Genomic DNA, 9,737 nt, shown 5'->3' on the forward strand with positions numbered 1-9,737 from the left:
TAAGGTCTTAACAGATGTCCAGGTCTAATTTTGCTAATAATGAGGTCGAAATTCCGGATAACCAAAAAATACGTGGACTATAGCACAAAAAATCGGTAAAATTGAGGATTTAACTGCTCAAGGGCTCGTTTGACCTTGTAAATGGGCCATTTTGGCAGTGAGGGCTAACTAGCTCCATAGATAAGGTCTTAACGGATGTTCAGGTATAATTTTAGCAAAAATGAAGTCAGAATTCTAGATCACCAAAAAATCTATGGACTATAGCACACGAAAATTGGTAAAACTGGGGGTTTACCTGCTCTAGGGTTCGTTTGACCTTGAAAATGTGTCATTTTGGCCGTGAGGGCCAACTGGCTCCATAGATATGGTCTTAACGGACGTCCATGTATAATTTTGGGAATAATGAGTTCAGAATTTCGTATCACCAAAAAATCAGTGGACTATGCACACAAAAATCACTAAAATGAGGGGTTGACCAATTTTAGGGCTCGGTTGACCTTGAAAATGGTCCATTTTGGTAGTGAGGGCCAACTTGCTCCATAGATAAGGTCTTAACGGACGTCCAGGTATAATTTTGGTAAAAATGATGTTAGAATTTTTTATCACCAAAAAATCTGTGGACTATAGCACACGAAAATAGGTAAAATGGGGGGTTTACGTGCTCTAGGGCTCGTTTGATCTTGAAAATGGTCCATTTTGGCCATGAAAGCCAGCTGGCTCCAAAGGTAAGGTCTTAACGGACGTCCAGGTATAATTTTGGTAATAATGAGGTCAGAATTCTGGATTAGCAAAAAATCCATTGATTATAGCACACGAAAATTAGTAAATGGGGGGGTATACCTTCTCTAGGGTTCGTTTCACCTTGAAAATGGGCCATTTTGGCCGTAAGGGCCAACTAGCTCCGTAGATTAGGTCTTAACGGACGTCCAGGTATAAATTTTGCAAAAATGAAGTTGGATTCTAGATCACCAAAAAATATGTGGACTATAGCACACAAAAAGCGGTAAAATGGTGGGTTTACCTGCTCTAGGGCTCGTTCGACCTTGAAAATAGGCCATTTTGGCCGTGTGGGCCAACTGGCTCTATAGATAAGGTTTTAACGGACGTTCAGGTATAATTTTGGTAATAATGAGGTCAAAATTTCAGATCACCGAAAAATCAGTGGACTATAGCACACAAAATTCAGTAAAATGGGGGTTTGCCTACTCTAGGGCTTGTTTAACCATGAAAATGGGCCATTTTGGCCGGGAGGGCCAACTGGCTACATAAATAAGGTCTTAACGGACGTCCAAGTTTAATTTCGGCAAAAATGAGGTCGGAATTCCGGATCACCAAAAAATACGTGGAGTATAGCATACAAAAATCAGTAAAATGAGGGGGTTTACCTGCTCTAGGGTTCGTTTGACCTTGAAAATGGGCCATTTTGGCCGTGACGGCCAACTGGCTCCATTGATATGGTCTTAAAGAATGTCGAGGTATAATTTTTGTAATAATGAGGTCAAAATTTTGGATCACCAAAAAATCTGTAGACTATAGCACACAAAAATCAATAAAAATAGGCGGTCTACCTACTCTAGGGATCGTTTTACTTTGAAATTGGGCCATTTTGGCCGTGAGGGCCAACTGGCTCCATAGATAAAGCCTTAACGGACGTCCAAGTATAATTTTGGCAAAATGAGGTTGGAATTTCGGATCACCAAAAAATCAGTGGACTATAGCACACAAAAATTGGTAAAATGGGGGATTTACCTCCTCTAGGGCTAATTTGACCTAGAAAATAGGCCCCTTATACAAGGACTTAATGGACGTCCATGTATTATTTTGGCAAAACTGACGTCGGAATTCTGGATCACCAAAAAATCCTTGAACTATAGCACACAAAAATCGTTAAATGGGGGGTTCACGTGCTGCAGAGCTCGTTTGACCTTGAAAATGGGCCATTTTAGCCGTGAGGGTTAGCTAGCTCCATATATAAGGTCTTAACGGATGTCCAGGTAAAATTTTGGTAAAAATGAGGCCGGAATTCCGGATCACCAAAAACTCTGTGCACTATATCACACGAAAATCAGTAAATGGGGGGTTTACCTACTTTAGGGCTCGTTTAACCTCAAAAATTGGCAATTTTGGCCGTTAGGGCAAGCTGGCTTCATAGATAAGGTCTTCACTAACTTCAAGGTATAATTTTTGCAAAAATGAGGTCGGAATTTTGGATCACCAAAAAATCTGTGGACTATAGAACACGAAAATCAGTAAATGGGGGGTTTACCTACTCTAGGGGTTGTTTGTCCTTGAAAATGGGCAATTTTGGCCGTGATGGCCAACTGACTCCGTAGATAAAGTCTTAACGGACGTCCAAGTATAATTTTGGCAAAAATGAGGTCGGAATTCTGGATCACCAAAAAATCTATGAACTATAGCACACGAAAATTGGTAAAATGGGGGGTTTACCTTTTCTAGGGCTTGTTTGACATTGAAAATGCGCCATTTTGGCCGTGAAGGCCAACTGGCTCCAAAGGTAAGGTCTTAACGGACGTCCAGGTAAAGTTTTGGCAATTATGAGGTCGGAATTCTGAATCTCCAAAAAATATGGTGAACTATAGCACATGAAAATCGGTAAAAGTGCGGGTTTACCTGCTCTGGGCTTGTTTGACCTTGAAAATGGGCCGTTTTGGCTGTTAGGGCCAACTGGCTCCATAGGTAAGCTTTTAACGGACGTCTAGGTAAAATTTTGGGTAAAATGAGGTCGGAATTCCGAATCACAAAAAAATCATTGGACTATAGCACATGAAAATTGGTAAAATTTGGGGTTTACTTGCTCTAGGGATCGTTTGATCTTGAAAATAGGCTATTTTGGCCGTGAGGGACAACTGGCTCCATAGGTAAGGTCTTAATGGATGTCAAAGTAAATTTTTTGTAAAAATGAGGTCGGAATTCCAGATCACCAAAAAATCAATGAACTATAGCACACGAATATTGGTAAAATGATGGGTTTATCTTCTCTAGGGCTCGTTTGACATTGAAAATGCGCCATTGTGGCCGTGAGGGCCAACTAGCTCCATAGGTAAGGTCTTAACAGACGTCCATGTAAAATTTTGGCAAAAATGATGTCGGAATTCCGAATCTCCAAAAAAGATGGTGAATTATAGCACACAAAAATCAATAAAATTGGGGGTTTACTAGTTTTAGGGCTCGTTTGACCTTGAAAATGGGCCATTTTGGCCGTGAGGGCTAACTAGCTCCATAGGTAAGGTCTTAACGGACGTCCATGTAAAATTTTGGCAAAAATGACGTCGAAATTTCGAATCCCCAAATAAGATGGTGAACTATAGCATATGAAAATCGGTAAAAGTGGGGGTTTACCTGTTTTGGGTTCGTTAGACCTTGAAAATGGGCCATTTTGGCCGTTCGGGCCAACTGACTCCATAGGTAAGGTCTTAACGGTACGTCCAGGTAAAAGTTTGGCAAAAATGAGGTTGGAATTCCAGATCACCAAAAATCTGTGGACTATAGCGCACGAAAATTGGTAAAATGGGGGGTTTACCTGCTCTAGGGCTCGTATGTCCTTAAAAATGGCCCATTTTGGCCGTGAGGGACAACCCACTCCATAGGTAAGGTCTTAACGAACGTCCAGGTAAAATTTTGGCAAAAATGAGGTCGGAATTTTGGATCACCAAAAAATCTGTGGACTATACAACACGAAAATAGGTAAAATTTGAGGTTAACATGCTCTAGGACTCGTTTGACATTGAAAATGGGCCATTTTGGACGTGAGGGCCAACTGGCTCCATAGGTAAGGTCTTAACGGACGTCCAGGTAAAATTTTGCCAAAAATCAGGTCGGAATTCTGAATTACCAAAAAAGATGGTGAACTATATCACATGAAAATCGGTAAAAGTGAAGGTTTACCTGCTTTGGGATCGTTTGACTTTGTAAATGGGCCATTTTGGCCGTGAGGGACAACTGGCTCCATAGATAAGGTCTTAACGGACGTCCAGGTAAAATTTTGGCAAAAATGAGGTCGGAATTTTGGATCACCTAAAAATCTGTGGACTATAGCGCACGAAAATTGGCAAAATGGGGGGTTTACCTGCTCTAGGACTCATTTGACATTGAAAATGGCCAATTTTGGCCGTGTGGGCCAACTGGCTCCATATGTAAGGTCTCAATGGACGTCCAGGTAAAATTTTTACAAAAATGAGGTCGAAACTACAGATCACCAAAAAATTTGTGGACTGTATCACACCAAAATCGGTAAAATGGGGGGTTTACCTGTTCTAGGGCTTGTTCAACCTTGAAAATGGGCCATTTTTGCCGTGAGGGCCAACTGGCTCCATAGGTAATGTCTTAACGGACGTCTAGGTAAACTTTTCGTAAAAATGAGCTCAGAATTCTGGATTACCAAAAATGATGGTGAATTATTGCACACGAAAATCGGTAAAATGGGGGTTTACCTGCTTTAGGGTTTGTTTTATGTTGAAAATGGGCCATTTTGGCCGTGAGGCCCAACTGGCTCCAGAAATAACGTCTTAACGGACGTCTAGTAAAATTTTGGCAAAATTGAGCTCAAAATTCCAAATAACCAAAAAATCCGTGGACTATAGCACAAAAAAATTTGGAAAATGGGGGGTTTACCTGCTATAGGGATCGTTTGACATTGAAAATGCGTCATTTTGGCTTTGAGGGCCAACTAGCTCCATAGGTAAGGTCTTAACGGACGTCCAGGTAAAATTTGGGCAAAAATGAGGTTGGAATTCTGAATGACCAAAAAAGATGGTGAACTATAGCATATGAAAATCGGTAAAAGTGGGGGTTTACCTGCTCTGGGCTCGTTTGACCTTGAAAATAGGCCGTTTTGGCTGTTCAGGCCAACTGGTTCCATAGGTAAGGTTTTAACGAACATCCAGGTAAAACTTTGGCAAAAATGAGGTCGGAATTCCGAATCACCAACAAAATCGCGGACTATAGCACACGAAAATCGGTAAAATATGGGGTTTACCTGCTCTAGGGATCTTTTGACCTTGTAAATGGGCCATTTTGGCTATTAGGGCCAACTGGATCCATAGATAAGGTCTTCACGCGTCCAGGTAAAATTTTGGCAAAACTGAGGTCAAAATTCCAAATCACCAAAAAATTGGTGGACTATAGCATACGAAAACCATTAATATGTGGTTTTACCTGCTCTAGGGCTCTTTTGACCTTGAAAATGGGCCATTTTAGCCGTGAAGGCGAACTGCCCCCATAGATAAGGTCTTAACGGACGTCTAGGTAAAATTTTGACAAAACAGAGGTCGAAATCCGGATCATCAAAAAATTGTTGGATTATAGCATACGAAAACTGGTAAAATGTGGGGTTTACCTGCTCTAGGGCTCTTTTTACCTTGCAAATGGGCCATTTTGGCCGTGAGGGCCAGCTGGCTCCATAGGTAAGGTCTTATCGAACGTCCAGGTAAAATTTTGGCAAAATTGAGGTCAGAATTTTGGATCACCAAAAAAGATGGTGAAGTAAAACACACGAAAATTGATAAAAGAAAGGGTTTACCAGCTCTGGGGATCGTTTCACCTTGAAAATGGGTCGTTTTGGATGTCAGGGCCAACTGGCTCCATAGGTAAGGTCTTAGCGGACGTCCAGGTAAAATTTTGGAAAAAATGAGGTCGGAATTCTGGATCACCAAAAAATCTGTGGAATACAGCACACAAAAATCGGTAAAATGGGGGGTATACCTGTTCTAGGGCTAGTTTGACCTAGAAAATGGAAATGGCCGTGAGGGCCAACTGGCTTCATAGATAAGGTCTTAACGGTCGTCCAGGTAAAATTTTGGGAAAAATGGGGTCGAAATTCTGAATCACCAAAAAAGATGGTGAACTATAGCACATGAAAATCGATAAAAGTGGGAGTTTACATGGTATTGGAATGTTTGATCTTGAAAATTGGTCGTTTTTGCCGTTAGGGCCAACTGGCTCCACAAGTAATGTCTTAACGGACGTCCAGGTAAATTTTTTGCAAAAATGAGGTTGAAATTCCAGCTCACCAAAAAAGCTGTGGACTATAGCACACGAAAATTAGTAAAATGGGGGTTTACCTGCTTTATGGCTCGTTTGACATTGAAAATTGGCCATTTTGGCCGTGAGGGCCAACTGGCTCCATAAATAAGGTCTTAACGGACGACCAGGTAAAATTTTGGCAAAAATGAGGTCGAAATTCTGAATCACCAAAAAAGATGGTGAACTATAGCACATGAAAATCGGTAAAAGTGGGGGTCTACCTGCTCTGGGCTCGTTTGACCTTGAAAATGGGCCGTTTTGGCCGTTCCGGCAATCTGGCTCCATAGGTAAGGTCTTAACAGACGTCCAGGTAAAAGTTTGGAAAAAAAGATGTCGGAATTCCGGATCACCAAAAAAATCTGTGGACTATAGCACACTAAAATTGGTAAAATGGGGGGTTTACCTGCCTTTGGGCTCGTTTGACCTTGAAAATGGCCATTTTGGTCGTGAGGGCCAACTAGCTCCATAGGTAAGGTCTTAACGACGTCCAGGTAAAACTTTGGCAAAAATGAGGTCGAAATTCCGGATCACCAAAAAAGTTGTGGACTATAGCACACGAAAATCGGTAAAATGGGGGGTTTAACTGCTCTATGGCTCGTTTGACCTTGTAAATCGGCCATTTTGGCCGTGAGGGCCAACTGGCTCCATAAATGAGGTCTTAACGGACGTCCAGGTAAAATTTTGGCAAAAATGAGGTCGAAATTCCTAATTACCAGAAAGGATGGTGAACTATAGCACATGAAAATCAATAAAAATGGAAGTTTACCTTGTATTGGCATGTTTGACCTTGAAAAAGGGCCATTTTGGCCGTTAGATCCAACTGGTTGCATAGGTAAGGTCTTAACGGATGTCCAGGTAAAATTTGGCAAAAATGAGGTCGAAATTCTTGATCACCAAAAAATCTGTGTACTATAGATCACGAAAATCGGTAAAATGGGGCGTTTACGTGCTCTACTGCTCGTTTGACACTGAAAATGGGCCATTTTGGACGTCATGGCTAACTAGCTCCATAGGTAAAGTCTTAACGGACGTCCAGGTAAAATTTTTGCAAAAATGAGGTCGAAATTCTGGATCACCATAAAATCTGTGGAGTATAGCACACGAAAATCGATAAAATGGGGGGTTTACCTGCTCTAGGGATAGTTTGACCTTTAAAATGTGCCATTTTCGCCGTATGGCCAACTGGCTCCATAGGTAAGGTCTTAACGGACGTCCATGTAAAATATTGGCAAAAATGAGATCGAAATTCCAGATCACCAAAAAATCTTAGGACTATGTCACACGAAAATTGGTAAAATAGGGGGTTTACCTTCTTTAGGGCTCGTTTGACCTTGAAAATGGGTCATTTTGGCAGTGAGGGCCAACTGGCTCCATAGATAAGGTCTTAACGGACGTCCAACTAAAATTTTGGTAAAAATAAGGTCGAAATTCCAAATCACCAAAAAAAATGGTGAACTATAGTACATGAAAATCGATAAAAGTGGGGTTTAACCTGCTCGGGGATCGTTTGACCTTGAAAATGGGCCGTTTTGGATGTCTGAGAGAACTGACTCCATAGGTAAGGTCTTAACGGACGTCTTGGTAATATTTTGGCAAAAGTGAGGTCAAAATGTTGGATCACCATAAAAGATGGTGAACTATATCACACGAAAATCGGTAAAAATTGGGGGTTTATCCACTCTAGGTCTCGTTTGACCTTGAAAATGGGCCATTCTGGCCGTGAGGGCCAACTGGCTCAATAGGTAAGGTCTTAGCGGACGTAAAGGTATAAGTTTGGCAAAAATGAGGTTAGAATTTCTGATGACCAAAAAATGTGTGGACTATAGGACACGAAAATCGATTAAATGGGGGGTTTACCTCCTCTAGGTCTCGTTTGACCTCGAAAATAGGCCATTTTGGCCGTCAGGAAGAACTGGCTCCATAGATAATGTCTTTACGGACGTCTAGGTAAAATTTTGGCNATCGGTAAAAATTAGGGGTTTATCCGCTCTAGGTCTCGTTTAACCTTGAAAATGGGCCATTCTGGCCGTGAGGGCCAACTGACTCAATAGGTAAGGTCTTAACGGACGTAAAGGTATAATTTTGGCAAAAATGAGGTTAGAATTTCTGATTACCAAAAAATGTGTGGACTATAGGACACGAAAATCGATTAAATGGGGGGTTTACCTCCTCTAGCTCTCGTTTGACCTAAAAAATAGGCCATTTTGGCCGTCAGGAAGAACTGGCTCCATAGATAATGTCTTTACGGACGTCTAGGTAAAATTTTGGCAAAAAAAAAGTTGGAATTCTGGATCACCTAAAAATCTGTGGACTATTGCACACGAAAATCGATAAAATAAGGGGTTTACCTACTCTAGGGGTCGTTTGACATTGAAAATGGGTCATTTTGGCCGTGAGGGACAACTGGCTTCATAGATAAGGTCTTAACGAACGTCCAGGTATAATTTTGTCAAAAATGAGGTCAAAATTCTGGATCACCAAATAATCCGTGGACTATAGCACACGAAAATTGGTAAAATGGGGGGTTTACCTGCTCTAGGGATCGTTTGACCTTGAAAATGGGCCATTTTCGCCGTAAGGGCTAACTAGTTCCGTAGATACGGTCATAACAGACGTCCGGGTATAATTTTGGTAATACTGAGGTCGGCATTTCAGATCATCAAAAATTCAGTGGACTATAGCACACAGAAATCAGTAAAATGGGGGGTTTACCTACTCTACGTCTCGTTTGACCTTGAAAATGGGCCATTTTGGCCGTAAGAGCCAACTGGCTCCATAGATAAAGTCTTATCGGACGTCCAGGTATAATTTTGGTAATATTGAATTCGAAATTCCGAATCACCAGAAAATCTGTGGACTATAACACACAAAAATCAATAAAATGGGGGGTTTACTTACTCTAGGGCTCGTTTGACCTTGAAAATGGGTCATTTTGGCCGTGAGGGCCAACTGACTCCATAGATAAGGTCTTAACAGACATCCAGGTATAATTTTGGCAAAAATTAGCTCGGAATTCTGTGTCACCTAAAAATCTGTGGACAATATCACACAAAAATCAGTAAAATGGGGGGTTTACTTTCTCTAGGGCTCGTTTAACCTTGAAAATGGGCCATTTTGGCCGTGAGGGCCAACTGGCTCCATAGATAAGGTCTTAACGGACGACTAGGTTTAGTTTTGGAATAAATGACGTCGGAATTCTGGATCACCAAAAAATATGTGGATTGTAGCGCACGAAAATCAGTAAAATGGGGGGTTTACCTGCTCTAGGGGTCGTATGATCTTGAAAATGGGGCATTTTGGCCATAGGGCCAACTGGCTCCATAGATAAGGTCTTAATAGAGTTCCAGATATAATTTTGGTAATAATGAGGTGGAAATTTCAGATCACCAAATAATCAGTGGACTATAGCACACAAAAATTAGTAAAATGGGGGGTTTAACTACTCTAGGGCTCGTTTGACCTTGAAAATGGGCCATTTTGGCCGTTAGGGCCAACTGGCTGCATAGATAAGGTCTTCACGGACGTCCAGGTATAATTTTGGCAAAAATGTGATCGGAATTCCGGATCACCAAAAAATATGTGGACTATAGCACACAAAAATTGGTAAAATTGGGGGTTTACTTTCTCTAGGGCTCATTTGACCTTGAAAATTGGCAGTTTTGGACGTGAGGGCCAACTGGCTCCATAGATAACGT

The sequence above is a fragment of the Solanum stenotomum genome, chromosome 2 (genome assembly GCF_019186545.1).
Source record: "Solanum stenotomum isolate F172 chromosome 2, ASM1918654v1, whole genome shotgun sequence".
Classification (NCBI taxonomy): domain Eukaryota; kingdom Viridiplantae; phylum Streptophyta; class Magnoliopsida; order Solanales; family Solanaceae; genus Solanum; species Solanum stenotomum.